The sequence below is a fragment of the Sturnus vulgaris genome, chromosome 3 (assembly GCF_052056855.1).
Source record: "Sturnus vulgaris isolate bStuVul1 chromosome 3, bStuVul1.hap1, whole genome shotgun sequence".
Classification (NCBI taxonomy): domain Eukaryota; kingdom Metazoa; phylum Chordata; class Aves; order Passeriformes; family Sturnidae; genus Sturnus; species Sturnus vulgaris.
The window spans coordinates 106,809,070-106,822,754 of record NC_142245.1 but is presented as its reverse complement, the minus strand read 5'-3'; the positions used below and the strand labels follow the sequence as shown (position 1 = coordinate 106,822,754).

At 36.5% G+C, this 13,685-nt stretch overlaps 1 long non-coding RNA gene across 1 annotated transcript in view; it reads right to left on the bottom strand.

Moving 5' to 3' along the window:
• Positions 1–460: 460 nt before the first annotated feature.
• Positions 461–13,685, bottom strand: part of LOC148224522 (uncharacterized) — an 83,101-nt gene continuing 69,876 nt past the window's right edge. Inside the window, exons 2-3 of the long non-coding RNA XR_015802922.1 lie at positions 2,293–2,370; positions 461–536 (exon numbers count right to left, since the gene is read on the bottom strand). This is a non-coding gene — a long non-coding RNA (uncharacterized LOC148224522). The remainder of the gene's footprint in view (positions 537–2,292; positions 2,371–13,685) is intronic.

Below are 13,685 nucleotides of genomic sequence, written 5' to 3'. Positions count from 1 at the left end.
TTTTTTTCCCTAGCAATAAATGTATCATCATCTAATAACAAATATATTAAGATGAATTAATCAAATTTTTAATTCTTCATCTTTCTCCAGAAAATATGTGGAACAGTAACTTTGATTAGAAGTGTTTTGATTTATAAAACATATCAAACATTTACCAATAAAAATAGAAGGTCTACTATTTCCAATTATATGACTAACAGTTTCTTTACCTTTATTAAGCTTACCATATATGCCTCTATGACGTGTATGTCTTGGCAGGCCCTGGGGCGGTGGTGCAGGGCTGCAGCCTTCTAGAGAAGGTCCTGGGGAGGGTGTCCTCAAGGCACAGGCACGTCCTCAAGGCACAGGCACGTCCTCAAGGCACAGGCACGTCCTCAAGGCACAGGCACGTCCTCAAGGCACAGGCACGTCCTCCGTGCTCGTTCCCAGGCTGAGAGTGATTTCAGCTCTTTTGGGAGCGCTCCACTTCAGCCAGCACAGGAGAAAGAGAAGGGAGCCGCGCGTGGTGACCCAAGGCAAAGATTTATTCTTCTTTCCTTGAAAGGAGCCAGGGACAAACTGGTCTGAGGGAGCAGGGTTGATATAGGAAAGCCAGGGGGTGGGGTAGAGCAGCAAACCAATCATCTGAGGGCTCAGGGGAGGTGCAAAGGGGGAAGGGCCAATGGGGTACAGGCAATTTACATGAAACCGGGAGGCATGCTGGGAGTAACTCTTTGTAACCATTATGAGAAGGAGTGCCAAAGGGCATAAACTCCAGGGGAGAGAGACAGCCTCTTTCACTGAGAGGCTTTCAGCCTCCACACGTGTAGTCATGCATTTCTTTTGCATTTTTTAAAGGAACTTCAGAAAATGTTAAACTTTATATTTGCTTGGGATTTTAATTGTATGTTACAGAAAAAATTGTATAAATTGCAAAGCACTGACACTCCAATGCTTTAAACCAGGAAAGTGCTGAAACATTTTATAACAGCAGATTGAAGTTAAATCAGCTATTGAAGTGGAGATAAAATGCTGTCAAAAAGAAGCAAATATTTTTTGCTGACATCCACTGCACTTACTTAAGAACTGATTATTTTCTAGTATCTCAAACTTTGAAATTAAGCGTCTGACTTTTCCAAAGAATCAATTTCTTGGTTCATGCATTAATATGACACTAGATTAAGCATTTGCAACACAATTTTAGAAGAAAAAAAATGAATTTCATGTGGGAACTTTGCCTATTGCTCCTGTTAAAGGCCTCACTGCAGAATTGGAACTACTTGGAAGAATTTTGTCAGTACACTTATTTTGTGCTATATTGTGTCTCTTGCCCAGAGATGGACAATTCATGTTTCAAGTCCACACCTTGTACTGATTTTGTGTCTGCTAACTTGCATGAAGCTTTGCTATTCCAGCCTGAGGGCTGTAAGGAAAAATAAATCCCATGATAAGAGCCAATATGTTGCAGTAGAGGCTGCTGAGATCAGCTGATGGATTGTTTCAGGAACTGACTGAATAATTCTCCCAGGACCACTGCAGCAGACTGAGCTGTTTTGCTTTGCTCCCCATGAACTGCTCCCAGAGCTGGATGAGGAAGGGAAGGTATCTCTGTCTAGCACGAGCTCTGCTCAGCACAATGTGGCTAATCATTTCACCAAAGTTTAGGGGAGGGCTTTCCTCTCCTCCTAAAACAGACACTTTCATTTGTTTGGGTGGATTAATCTCTGTTGCTTATAATGGGAGTGTAGGCACATAAACTTTAAATGTCCAAAGTAAGATAAAATCAATCACATTCTAGATATCTCTGATGTAGACATCTACAGCAGGGCTAGTTTCTAGGTACTCCTTTATAGCTATTGAAGAGGATAGGCACTTTTATGTGCAATTCATTTGATCTATTTTAGACATGTACTTTAGGATGAGATGAATTGCACACTAGAAACTCTCATTTCTCTCTATTGAATTTAGAGGGAGTCTAGGGTGACTAGTTCAGGTGCAGACATCTGCATTTGCTTTTAATTAATTGAATCCCTCTGCAGTATGTCTGATGCTTCCAAGAAATGTTGGGTGGACTTAAACATATGTGTATAGGATTTTTGTAACCAGGAATATTAGACTTACTCTGTATTGTATGCAGGCAGTCTGTTTATCCATTAGCCCAGAGCTTCTTGCAACTGCTATTTTTACTCTATTGGTTTAATGGAGAATTCACACATATTTCTGTTCAGTAACCCCAAAACTAGAAATATAGCAATTCAAGGCTGAAAGTTAATTACATATTTACACCCTACACATTTTGAGTTATTCTCTTACTGATATTAGATTGCCATGGACTTCACCAGGATCATGAACTTCCTTCCAGGGTTTCATGAGGTGAACATTGCTCATCAGCTGTTGGTGGAAGAGAAAAGAAAATTGTGAGAGAAAGTATAACTTTTCTTGTTCCTCTTCTTTTCTCTGCTCTTTGAGTACAGTAACATTCTCATCCAGCTTTTATAAATTAAATAATGCAATTGGAATAGAAATTAAATAGTGCACTATGCTGCAAACAGAGAAATCTGATTTCAAAATTGTCCAACGCATCTCAGTGGTCATTGACTTACTTCCTTGGGTTACTGGAAGCAGCGAATCTGTAGCTGCATGGTTTTCACTGCTGGCTTTTTCTGCCAACACAAAGCTAAAAGTACCTGCTGTACACGCTGCAGGGAAGCTCATACTGGGGTAACCAAATTGCTCATGTGTGTTTACCATGCACCTAAACTCAGTATAGTCAGATACTTAAATGGAAGCTTATTTGTTAATTTTTGTTTTGTTTTGTTTTGTTTTTTTGGAGCTCAAAGCTTTCAAGTGGTGTAAATATCTGTAAGTCTTGATGACAAGCAGTTTTCTTGGTTTTCTTGTTTATTTCTGTGGCTGCTGTAACCCCAGACCCAAAATGCGGACTGGTAGAACTGAATAATACATTTTCTCATAACTAATGAATATTTGTTAAATCAATTCAATCAGCAATTCAATTTTTTTTTCAACAACTACTACACCTCTGATTAGAGATATGTTTTTAACTAGTTATATCTTTCAGTTAACATTTGACAAGTGTATCTTTCATAAAGATTTTTTCTTTAAACCTTATACTAAAGTAAAAATATTTTGAAACATAATTTAGATAGTTTGAGGCATATCAGACCAGCCAGCTTTAACAATGTAATTGCTTTAGGCTTTCATGGCAATGATAATAGCATCCCTTCCAACTATATAGCAGATTGAGTCCCTGAGCTGGGTCAACACCATCTCAGCCTAATAATGGGTATAACTTTTATGTTTCTAGTCCTTGATCAGTATTTTCATTCATCTCCATCTGTTCATGGTTCTTTTCACAGTTAGTCCATATAGTCTTAAATTTTCTTTATATTTTATATATTATTTATATTTTTAATCCTGTTTTATTAATACTGTATATATTTGTTCTTGAATTTTTTTGTCTCTGAAATATTGCATTACTTGAACGTTTCAAAAATGATTTCTTTGAAATAATCCTCAGCAAAGAGCATCTCAGTGTTTATCTTTGTGTTAAAACCAGCAAACAAAAACTCCAAACTTTTTCTTTTTTTTTTTTTTTTTTAAAGAACTCCTACCCACCAAAAAACCCACTAGAAACAACAACAAAAAAGGACCAAAAAACCTGAAAATGGGCACTAATTACTAATTTCCCTTTCTGAATCATTACTCTTCTGGCTTATTTTACTATCATCTTTGCATGTCTTGCAGATTTCAGTTCCCAATGAACCCAAGGGGGAATTTAGAACACCTCTTTAATCATCACTTTCTGAACCTGGGGCAATGACTCTGAGAAGCTGTTTGCACTGCAATTTAAAAAGGAAAGGAATTATAGAAAATGTGTCCCTCTAATCAGCATTTGTGGTAAAATATATGTTAATAAAAAAAAGTATTCTCATTCCATTCATAATTTATAAAGCAGATAGATCAGAACTCACACATGATCTAGTGTGTGGGAAGCAGACACGTGGCTCTAACATTTTGATTGCAACAGCATAGATTTATTGAGACCAGTGGAGCTCCTGCTGATTCACACCACTCCAAGCAGGATGCAAATCAAGTCGCTTATACTTTAAAGAAAGCCATAAAGTGTTTCAAAGAGTGTTTTAAAACAGTCATCCTAGTTGTGCTTTAGTATTTTGCATCTTGAATCTCTTCTTTGTTAACAACGTTTTTATTCTGCTTTTACTTGAATAGAGCCAATAGTCACAACAAGGTGAAAGTACCATAGGACACCAGGAAATCACTGAAGTAAGATGATCTGTTCATAATGAAGAAGGTGGGAACATTTGTAGCTGGAAAGATTGACTCATGTTTCCCAAGATCTGTGTCCAATATTTTTCTTAGCATTTGGTCTTGAAAAGACCCAAGACAGTGTGTATTGGTCCAGACACATCAGAAAACAGGAAGAAATTATATTGAGATTAAAAAAAAACAAAAACAAAACAAAAAAAAAAACATATTTATTGTCTCTTTTCCTCACTCTATAACTTCTATGTCACCAAATCCAACAGAAATATCATGGCCAGGCACAAGCAGCAACAGGAGATCAACTTGTAGTCGTAGCATGTAAGGGAGCACCAAGTAAATACCTTGGGAGGAGATAGTCATGTACAAGCATACAGTGTTATTGTCAAAAAGAAATGGAAGAGATATTTTGTTTATGGATAGGAGAGCGTCTCCTTGAGGCTGTATTCTCATCTTAATAATTCTGTTATTGGAGAGATGGCGCTGCCTCACAGTCAGCAATAACTCACATCCCATGCTGTATGTAGATTTCATAGTCTTATTTATCCTGCAGCATTAGTATTTTTACTGATAGGGAAGCAGACAGCTGTATTCAGGCCACCTACTGCAGGGGAAATGAGTGATTCAGATGGTACTTTATGAGCTGACAGTCTCTGGCTCCATATTCAGCTAATGAGAAGAAGAAGTCATGATTTCTAAGTCAGACAGAGTGTTTGCCATGGCTGCTTCACCCAAACATTGTGATTAGCTCTCTTCAGTTTCAAACAAATTCAGAGCACACATGTCTTCAGTCAATCAATCCCCCTTAGAATTTACATGCCACAAGAGGTATTTAAGTGCATCTTTGGCTCTCTACTAGGCAATCTGACTATGGGCCAGTGAGACTAACAACATCCTGATGCTTAGAACAGTTTCTGTGGCTGTTGGAACCCATTGCACCAAATAATATACTGATAGGTCATTCATCTGTCTTAGTGTTTGTGAGTCAGATGTAAAAAAATGTGTCACTGATGTGAGGTTGAAATTAGGACTTTAACTAAAAAAGAAAAGCTTTTAGCTTATGAAGTCTCTGCAGATGTCTGCTTTTAATATACCATTGAATATTCCACCAGAATAAGCTTCATGAAACTGATAAAAACAGATTCTTATATATGGTTTATGCTGTGATTCAAACCTGTGATTCAGAATAATGTAGCTGGGTCAGCCACTGTGACAGCTGGAAACCATGCTTATCGTGGAAATGTTGCCTCCTTGAAATAAGGCAGAAATAATCACTGCTTTGTACCAGATCTCATTAACTATATCTAAATGTTTTAACATTTTTCATACCTTTGGCTTTAAATGGTTACAAGCCACAGCAGCACTACAAGCATTATTATATAGGGATAGAACTTAAAAATGAAATTGCGAAAAAAAAAACCAAAACCAAAAAAAACCCCAAAAAAACCGAACTGCAGGACAAGGTGTCATTACAATGAGCTGTAGGAATATATGACTCTTAATCTCATTCTTCTGCACAGACAAATGCACCGTCTGTCTATATGGCATTAATGAATGACAGTTTCTCACCATTTGGTGGTTGCATGTGTCATCATTTGTCTAGATGACATCTTGATTTATAGACATCATTGAAAAACATTAGAAAATCTTTCTACAAGTTTGATGGGAATTCTGAATATGTGAAAGTCGGGATTTTTTTTTTTCTGAACAGTTCATTAGGGTGTACTGTTTCAGGCAGTCAGAAGGACCATATGGTCCACTGGTTAGGTTTTCACTTGCAAGATGGGTGCCTTGGACCCAGTTTCCTGCTGGACCTAAAACTCCTTTCTGACCTTGGGTAAATCATCTACTTTCTCATACTCACTTAGCTGTAAACAAAAAAGTGATATTTCTTTCTCTTGGAGGGGTAAATAAAATCTCATGGAACATGCTGTGGGGTTTAGAGGCTGCACTAATTATAAGTACATACTCAGGATTCACATATTAAACTAAATTTCAAAAGCAAATTTCTCTTACAATTATATGAGGAAAACATAAGGGTATTTATAAAAAATAACATGCAGAAAATACCTTAAATCTTTTAATTATGTGCACTGACTATATGGAAGAGAAAGAAAAATTAATTCCACTCCAGAAACGTAGTTCAAGCATAGAGAAAATAGATGAAATGGTTGGAGTACTGTGAGGTGTCATCACTAAGGATTGACACATATGTGTGTATGTGTATAGATGTGTACAATAACATGCACAGTTTCTCCCAGGCTGCCTGCACACAGAAATTTGTGCAGCTCAAATTAGCAATGTAGTACATTTTACAAAGATTGATCATTCATTTGTAAGACTGAGAAAGACTGAGAAAATACCAAGCAGATGTTTATTATAATTCTCCTTTAATAGAGAATAATTATTTTCTCATGGAGGTTTTTGTTAATTATTCTGGGTCTACTTGTCATTCTAATATGTTTTATGTCATTTTCCCAACACACAGCAGCCCTCTGACTGTTCTGTGTATGTCACAGCAGCCCACAGCAGACAGGATTCAGGCAACATCACTGGGTGTGCAGGGCTGGATGCCAGCCAGCTTCCACACAGCCACGTAGGCACACAGAGGAACATTTCCTGATATCATGTGAGCCACCTGAAAGGTGTAATACTGCTAAAAATATTAGCTTTGGAGCATAACAAGGCAGAAAGTGTTTCAGAAAGGATTACTCTTATCTTCTGTAGGGTCTGCTGTCCTGTTAAACAGGGAAATAAGGCACAGTGACAAGACGTTTCAGCTGGGCAGGACAATCCCAGAAAACAATGTTTTACCTTGAGTTCTAAATTTTAAAAAAATCTCCAAAAGTTTTTTTCGTCATAGATTCTGATTGTTATTTTTTCTGACTCTCACTGTCAAGTCACAATCCTGGCAAATCACTTTTTACCTGAACTAGAAATCTAGAACTGAAAACAGATCTCCTTCCCAGGTTCAGCTCCAGCATCAACTTCTCTGACCAGGCAGGATGAATTGTCTTTATATCATACAACCGTCCCTTGAAATAAAACAAAATTTGGCTAAACTGCTGGAGGGCCAGGGCTGATACCTTTCTATTCCTTTCCAGGCAGTTTGGTTACATCCAATAGGTACAACCTAGCCCAGAGTGATTGTCTTGGCGATAAGGCTATTCTTCAGAACAAAGCATCTCATCAAGAATTGCCTCCAGGCTATTTGGGTTGCCTGCAGATGCAAAGCTTCGACTTTGCTGTAAGAAGCATTTCTACATCCCCAGAACTGGCTAGGCTTGACCCCATTTAGCTACAGAGATCAATTTAGGTCAGGAAGAGAGGTCATCTTCTGTACACTGTTCTTGGGGAGTTTAAAAATGACTACACGGAGGTAGTCAGCCATTACACTTGTCTCAGATCATCTCTCACCCCTTTCTGCCAGGCTAAGACAAGTCATATGTAAGAGTGCTTTGAAGTGATGGATGATATTGTTGAACTTTTAGTGGACAGTCTGTTAGTTGGGATGAAAAAGACAACAATAACATATAATAAAGAAAGGGTGCAGGGTTACACACAGTAACTTTCAGCAATGGTCCCTGAATCAAATGTTCTTGTCTCTATGTTTCTGAGGTGAAGCTGACCTAGAATATTGGAAAGGACTCATGAATATGAATACAAATTACATGTCACAGCTGATTAGTGAATGATGATAAAACACTGTAGCACTCTTTTTCTGGAATTAAAAGCTAATACTGAGAAAAATACAGGCTGCAAAACTTTTTCCAGCATTCATAAAGGATCTTCACAGAATCACAGGGTGGTTTGGGTTGGAAGGGACCTTAAAGATTGTCTTGTTCAACCCCTCTGCCATGGACGGGGACACCTTCTTCTAGACCATACTGCTCAACCTGACCTTGAACACCTCTAGGGATGGGGCATCCACAGCATCTCTGGGCAATCCATGCCAGTACCTCACCACCCCCACAGTCAATATTTTCTTCCTTATATCTCATTTAAACCTGCTCTCTTTCACATTAAAGTCATTCTCCATTGTCCTGTCACTACAGGCCCTTGTAAAATGTCCCTTGCTACGCCTCTTGTCACCCCTTTAGGTACTGGGGAGGTGCTGTGAGATCTCCCTGGATCTCTACTCTCCAGGCTCAACAGCCCCAGCACTCTCAGCCTGTCTTAATAGAAGAGTCTTTTTCTATTTTTTGCATTTCTATATTTATATAGAATACACTTCTTTATTCACACGCTCCTATCTATTCTTACAATTTTGTTGTGGTTTGGTTTGGGGTTTTTTTGGATTCTTTTTTTACCTGTGGTCTGTTTTTTTCTTTTTTCTTTTTTTTTTTTTTTAAATATGTCCTTATAAATTAAAATAATTGAGGAAAAGTCCCTCTTAGAACACCATTAAAATTACTTCAACAGAGTTCATTGAGGGAGTTAATATATAGGTTGTAGAATGATGGGAGAGGCAGGCAGAAGAAAGAGATCCTTTAGTCTGCATGTCTACAGTTTCTAACACTTACAGATACAGCTGCAAAGAAAGAACCGGTAACAGGCATAGTAAATATTAAATTAAATGACTCAAAGAGGCAGAAAAACATAAACAATGAAGATCCATAACTGGAGTTGTTTTAATTTGGCATCTGTTTGTTGGCTTCAGAGGTAGATGAATTTGAAGATCACGTATCTGATTACAGGTGTCCGAAATGTACAAATTTCTCCACATTAGGAAATGCAAGGGGTGACTTTGAATCTTCATAAATGAGAGCTGGGATTTCCTGATTTCTAGTTGAGATGATGTGGGGACAAACAAAAAGATATTTGCAGGTAAACACAGCATGTTAACTTGAAAGCTGCAAGCAGTGCCTTTGGCTTCAAACATTTGTGCCTAAATATCAAACTGAACTATGGTCATAATAGGATTTTAAAATTAAAAACATAAAGTGTCCATTAGTTCCCATTTTCTTTTATCTGTAGTCTACTGACAAATTAAATATGAAGATTTGCAGAAATCCAAAAATCAAGGCTAGGAATGCTGAACTAATAGCCAGCTGATTAACACAGTACTATGATTAGTGTTGGCTGTTTTGCCCAAAGTGCAGTTCGTTTAATAAGTACATTTTTTCCACTTATTTATTTAAGAGGAAAAAAAAAAAACAAAAAACCAAACAACAATGAAAGCTCTGTCAGATGAGGATTAATTTTTATGGAGGAGAGGATTCAGCAATACTTTGTAACCATCTTCCTACAGCCTGCACTCCTCTCCAACACTCCATCTCCACAGTAAAAAGAGATAATGAAAGGATTTTTTTAAACTCTATATTTCCTTAAAGTTATTATTTTATTAAAACCAGTTGCAGAATTTCAAATAGTGCAGTGCATGATGCTCTTATTCTGCGAACTAAGGAGATTAAATAATGGCTATACATGTAGTTTTAGAATAAATCACAAACATGGGCAACTCTCTAGGATTCAGGGTAAAGAGTAATTTTCTACAGTTTATGCTAGTGACCAGCAAACCTTTGGAAGTCTTGTGTACAAGCAATTTATAGTGCTTACCTGCAGTCTTATCGTAGCTCTACAGGTGGTATCTCTGTGATATCATACATTCTACTTAAGAAACTCGTTGGATAGCAACTAATATTTACACTTAGTAAAAAACATACCCTAAAAAATTTGCATGAAGAGACATTGGGACAAACTTCTATTTGGCATAAATTGCCATTTTCAATGAAATCAATGAAATATTACAGTTTACAACAGATTTGTGTTTGACCCTTCTCAGATCATGAGCTGTAACAAAGCTGGAGATGAAAACACTTAACAGGTAAAGATGGTTTATGTTTTGATTAGGCACTGTGTAAGCAAAAAGTACTTGTGCAACAATTTAAAGTTACATATAATAACAAGACCTCAGGCATTTTTCATACACATTTCACTCATTTGAATAGAAATTTTTAAGGGCTTAAAGTTCACCAGTATACCAAGGAGTTTTATTTTTTCAGCCAACTTGGTACTAGAATAGTTTTAAACATGTGCTGAAATATCTACAGATTTAAATATTACTGCTTCTTGCTGACTGATAGACTTTGTATATAGGATTAGCTAAAGACTATTTTCTTTCAAAATTTTTGTAATTGATTTTGTGGCAAATATATATAAAAAAAGTTTTATACTTCTGTATCTAAAATAGAATATGACATTGAAAACAAATTGCTCTGAACATTTCTGGTATCATCAAAAAAAATGGTAGAATCTGTAAAAAATAACAACAATGTGAACTACCTGTTGGTATTTGTATATTTAATTTCAATAGTATTATTACAAATTTTCACACTTTTTTAAAAAGTCCTTTCATATTAAGATTTAATTATTAAAAGAACTGATTAGTTTTCAGCTATAGAAATGTGTATATAGTATCCATTTTATCTTTGAATTAGAAATCCTTTTCTGCATGTAATTAAAATAAAAAAGACTAACAACATCAAATAAATTAGTCATGCTGCAATTAAACCAATATTTTCTCCTTCTTTCTTTATTCCAGCCCACACCCCATATTTGAGTGGATTATAAGGGTCTCATACTCCCATACAGATATATACATTATCAAATAATCTTTACAGATGCAAATATAATTCTCATGTGTTGCTGTCTGCAGTTTGTGGATCTATTTTCCAATCAATTCAAGGCCAACTCTCATTAGTGCAACGAGAGCTTTCATGAATAAATCCCTCATTTTTCAATGATAGAATAGATTCTTCGTTATTGAATTGCATGCACTCAAGTGGGATCTATCTGCATCTAAAGAAAGAAGTTCATGATTTTTTAAATCATAATGAATGCCTCAGTATACTTCTTACCATTTTGTTTCTTTAGAGCTGCATCTAATTTCCTGAGTATCTTAGATAAACATTGGTTTTTTGTGCCTTCTTGGTTAATGAAAACTCAGGAATTATTCCTAAAGCCCATTAATTAGGGGTGTTTGTGTGTTTTCTAAGCTACTCTGAAGAGCAAATTATATCCACTGATATGAATTACCCCGACAGTCCAAGAAAGGATATATGGGTCATCATTAACACAATTACAAAAAGGAGTCTGTGAGTGTTGTTGGCAAGATATCTATCTAGTCAGTGGTAGACAGTGCAAATGTAATGTGGATTATATTGAAACTTCTTTTTCTCAGTTCCAAATCATCTGGGAGCTGTGCATAATTTCCAAAAGCATTTCTATAGAAAAGAAAATTATAAAATTGCTATGGTGGGTACAGTATATGGAGTTTCACCATTAAATTAAATACTGTGATCTTTTCTGAAATACTGGACATATATATATATAAATCCTACTCTGTTTATTTAGGAGATAAAATATACTTTACTAATGATACTATGATTTTTAATTTTTTTTTTAGTCTTGGGTGCTTTGATTATATGCTAAAAATGAAGGAGAATTTTAAATGCTCTTTAGTATTTTTTATTATTAAAGTGATTGAAAAGGTAAAACAACCTGATTTATGTCCCACTTAGGAGAGATAAAGCACTTCTTATGAATGATATTGAGAAGTGTGGAGGTCACTGAGACCTTCTAGGTCTTTTCCTTGTTTCAGTCTTCTGAGGCTTCTCCTTTCAGTTCTTCCAAGGCTGCCCTTCACAGAGTAATAATGCAAACATGAAGTACTGAGCCACTTTCACGGCAATAGGAAGAGGACTGAGAAATATCATTCCTAAATTAAGAGGTTTAATAAACACCTGCCAGGCATGAAGTGTTTTGGATCCTGCCTTAAAGCACATCGGTGGGCAGACTGGCTCTGAAGTGTCTTCCAGAATTGTTCCAAGGCTTTTCACTGATATTTGAGAATTAGTCTCAAGACGAAAAGGTATTCCCATTCTGGAATGATCTCCTATTTCACTGCATCTAAAAAAAATATTTTCTGTGTGCGTCCATACCTGGCTACTTTAGTAGTCAAGGAAGGATGGGCTAAATCACCTCCTGATGCCCTAACATGAGAATTGCCTTCCAAAAGGAATTGTCTCTCCTCTACAGCATTAAGAATAAACTAGTGACTGTATCATTAAAATAAATATCACACTTGAATCCACAACTTATTGAGTGAAGAATTCAGTTTCTTGTGTTTAGCAAAGTTCTCATTGCATTTAAATATAGATAATGTCTCCCTAGAGACTTTAAACCCAGTTTTATTTCATCGTAGACTTTTGGAAAGAGGTGGGCTAGAAAGCTCAGTTGCAAGCCAGAGTTAAATCCCCTGTTTTCTTAGATATCAGTTATATTTAAATAAAAATGGCATCCTTGACAAATGAAGTATACTGTATGTCAGTGCAGTTTGTGTTGCTTTAGCAATGAAAATGGTCAAATTTTAGTTAGCAAGTAGTTATTATCCTTTTAATAATACTTCAAGTCTATGTGAGATTGTATACATCCCAGCAGAAGAGAAAAATCAGTAAATTGTTTTTATGGTTGAAAATATGAAATGATCCAACAGAAATGACTCAGATTGGCTGTTGACCACTCAGAAAAAGGCAATGAATTGTGATCACCAGTGACTCAGTGTCACAGGCTGCCTTCTTGTCAGACCATGCTTGTGTCTTAGAAGGAAGTGGGTCCCAAAAGAGACAGAGTAGATCTCTTTCTAAACTATTAGTAGAACAGTGCAGGAATCCCTTCTCATGACTTGAGAAAAATGACTAGTTATTAATTAGTGGACAAATGTGCTTCCTTTGATCCACAGAAAATACCTTATTGCTTTTAGCTGCAACATTGCACTACTTGCTAAGTCCCTGAGCCCCAACTTTATCAGCTGTAGAGGTTTCTGTGATTCCCTTCATGTCGAAATATGTAAGGTCAAATGATGCAAAAAAGACATTTACAGCAAAACTAAGCAGGCCAAAAAATCCAGACACATTACACTGGCACGGGAGGGTGGTAAGGGCCTGATTCTGCAGCCAATAGAATATGAAGATAAACTGCAATGCTGAACATTATAAATTTAAATTACTCTATACACCTGCAATACTTTGCATCTTTTCTATTGAAGACCTTTGCACCATGGCTTGCATTATAAAAGATGTAATGTTTGCCTAGAGTGTTCTGATTTTGGTAGTTGCTCCTGTGGATTACACTGCTCAATATTTGGTAGTCCCCTGTGATATCCCTTTTTTCTTGAGTGTAGTAGACTTCTCAACTAGGTCAACTCTACCCATTTATTTAGCTGTTATGTTTTAAAATTGATTGCTAGATTTACTTATGAATACTTGCTGTGGTTTAATCCCAAACATCAACCAAGCCCCACAAAGAAACTTGATCACTCCCCCACCAGTGGGATCACGGAGAGAAATGGAAGAATAAAAGCTAGAAAATTCGTGTGTTGAGATAAACACAATTTAATATTG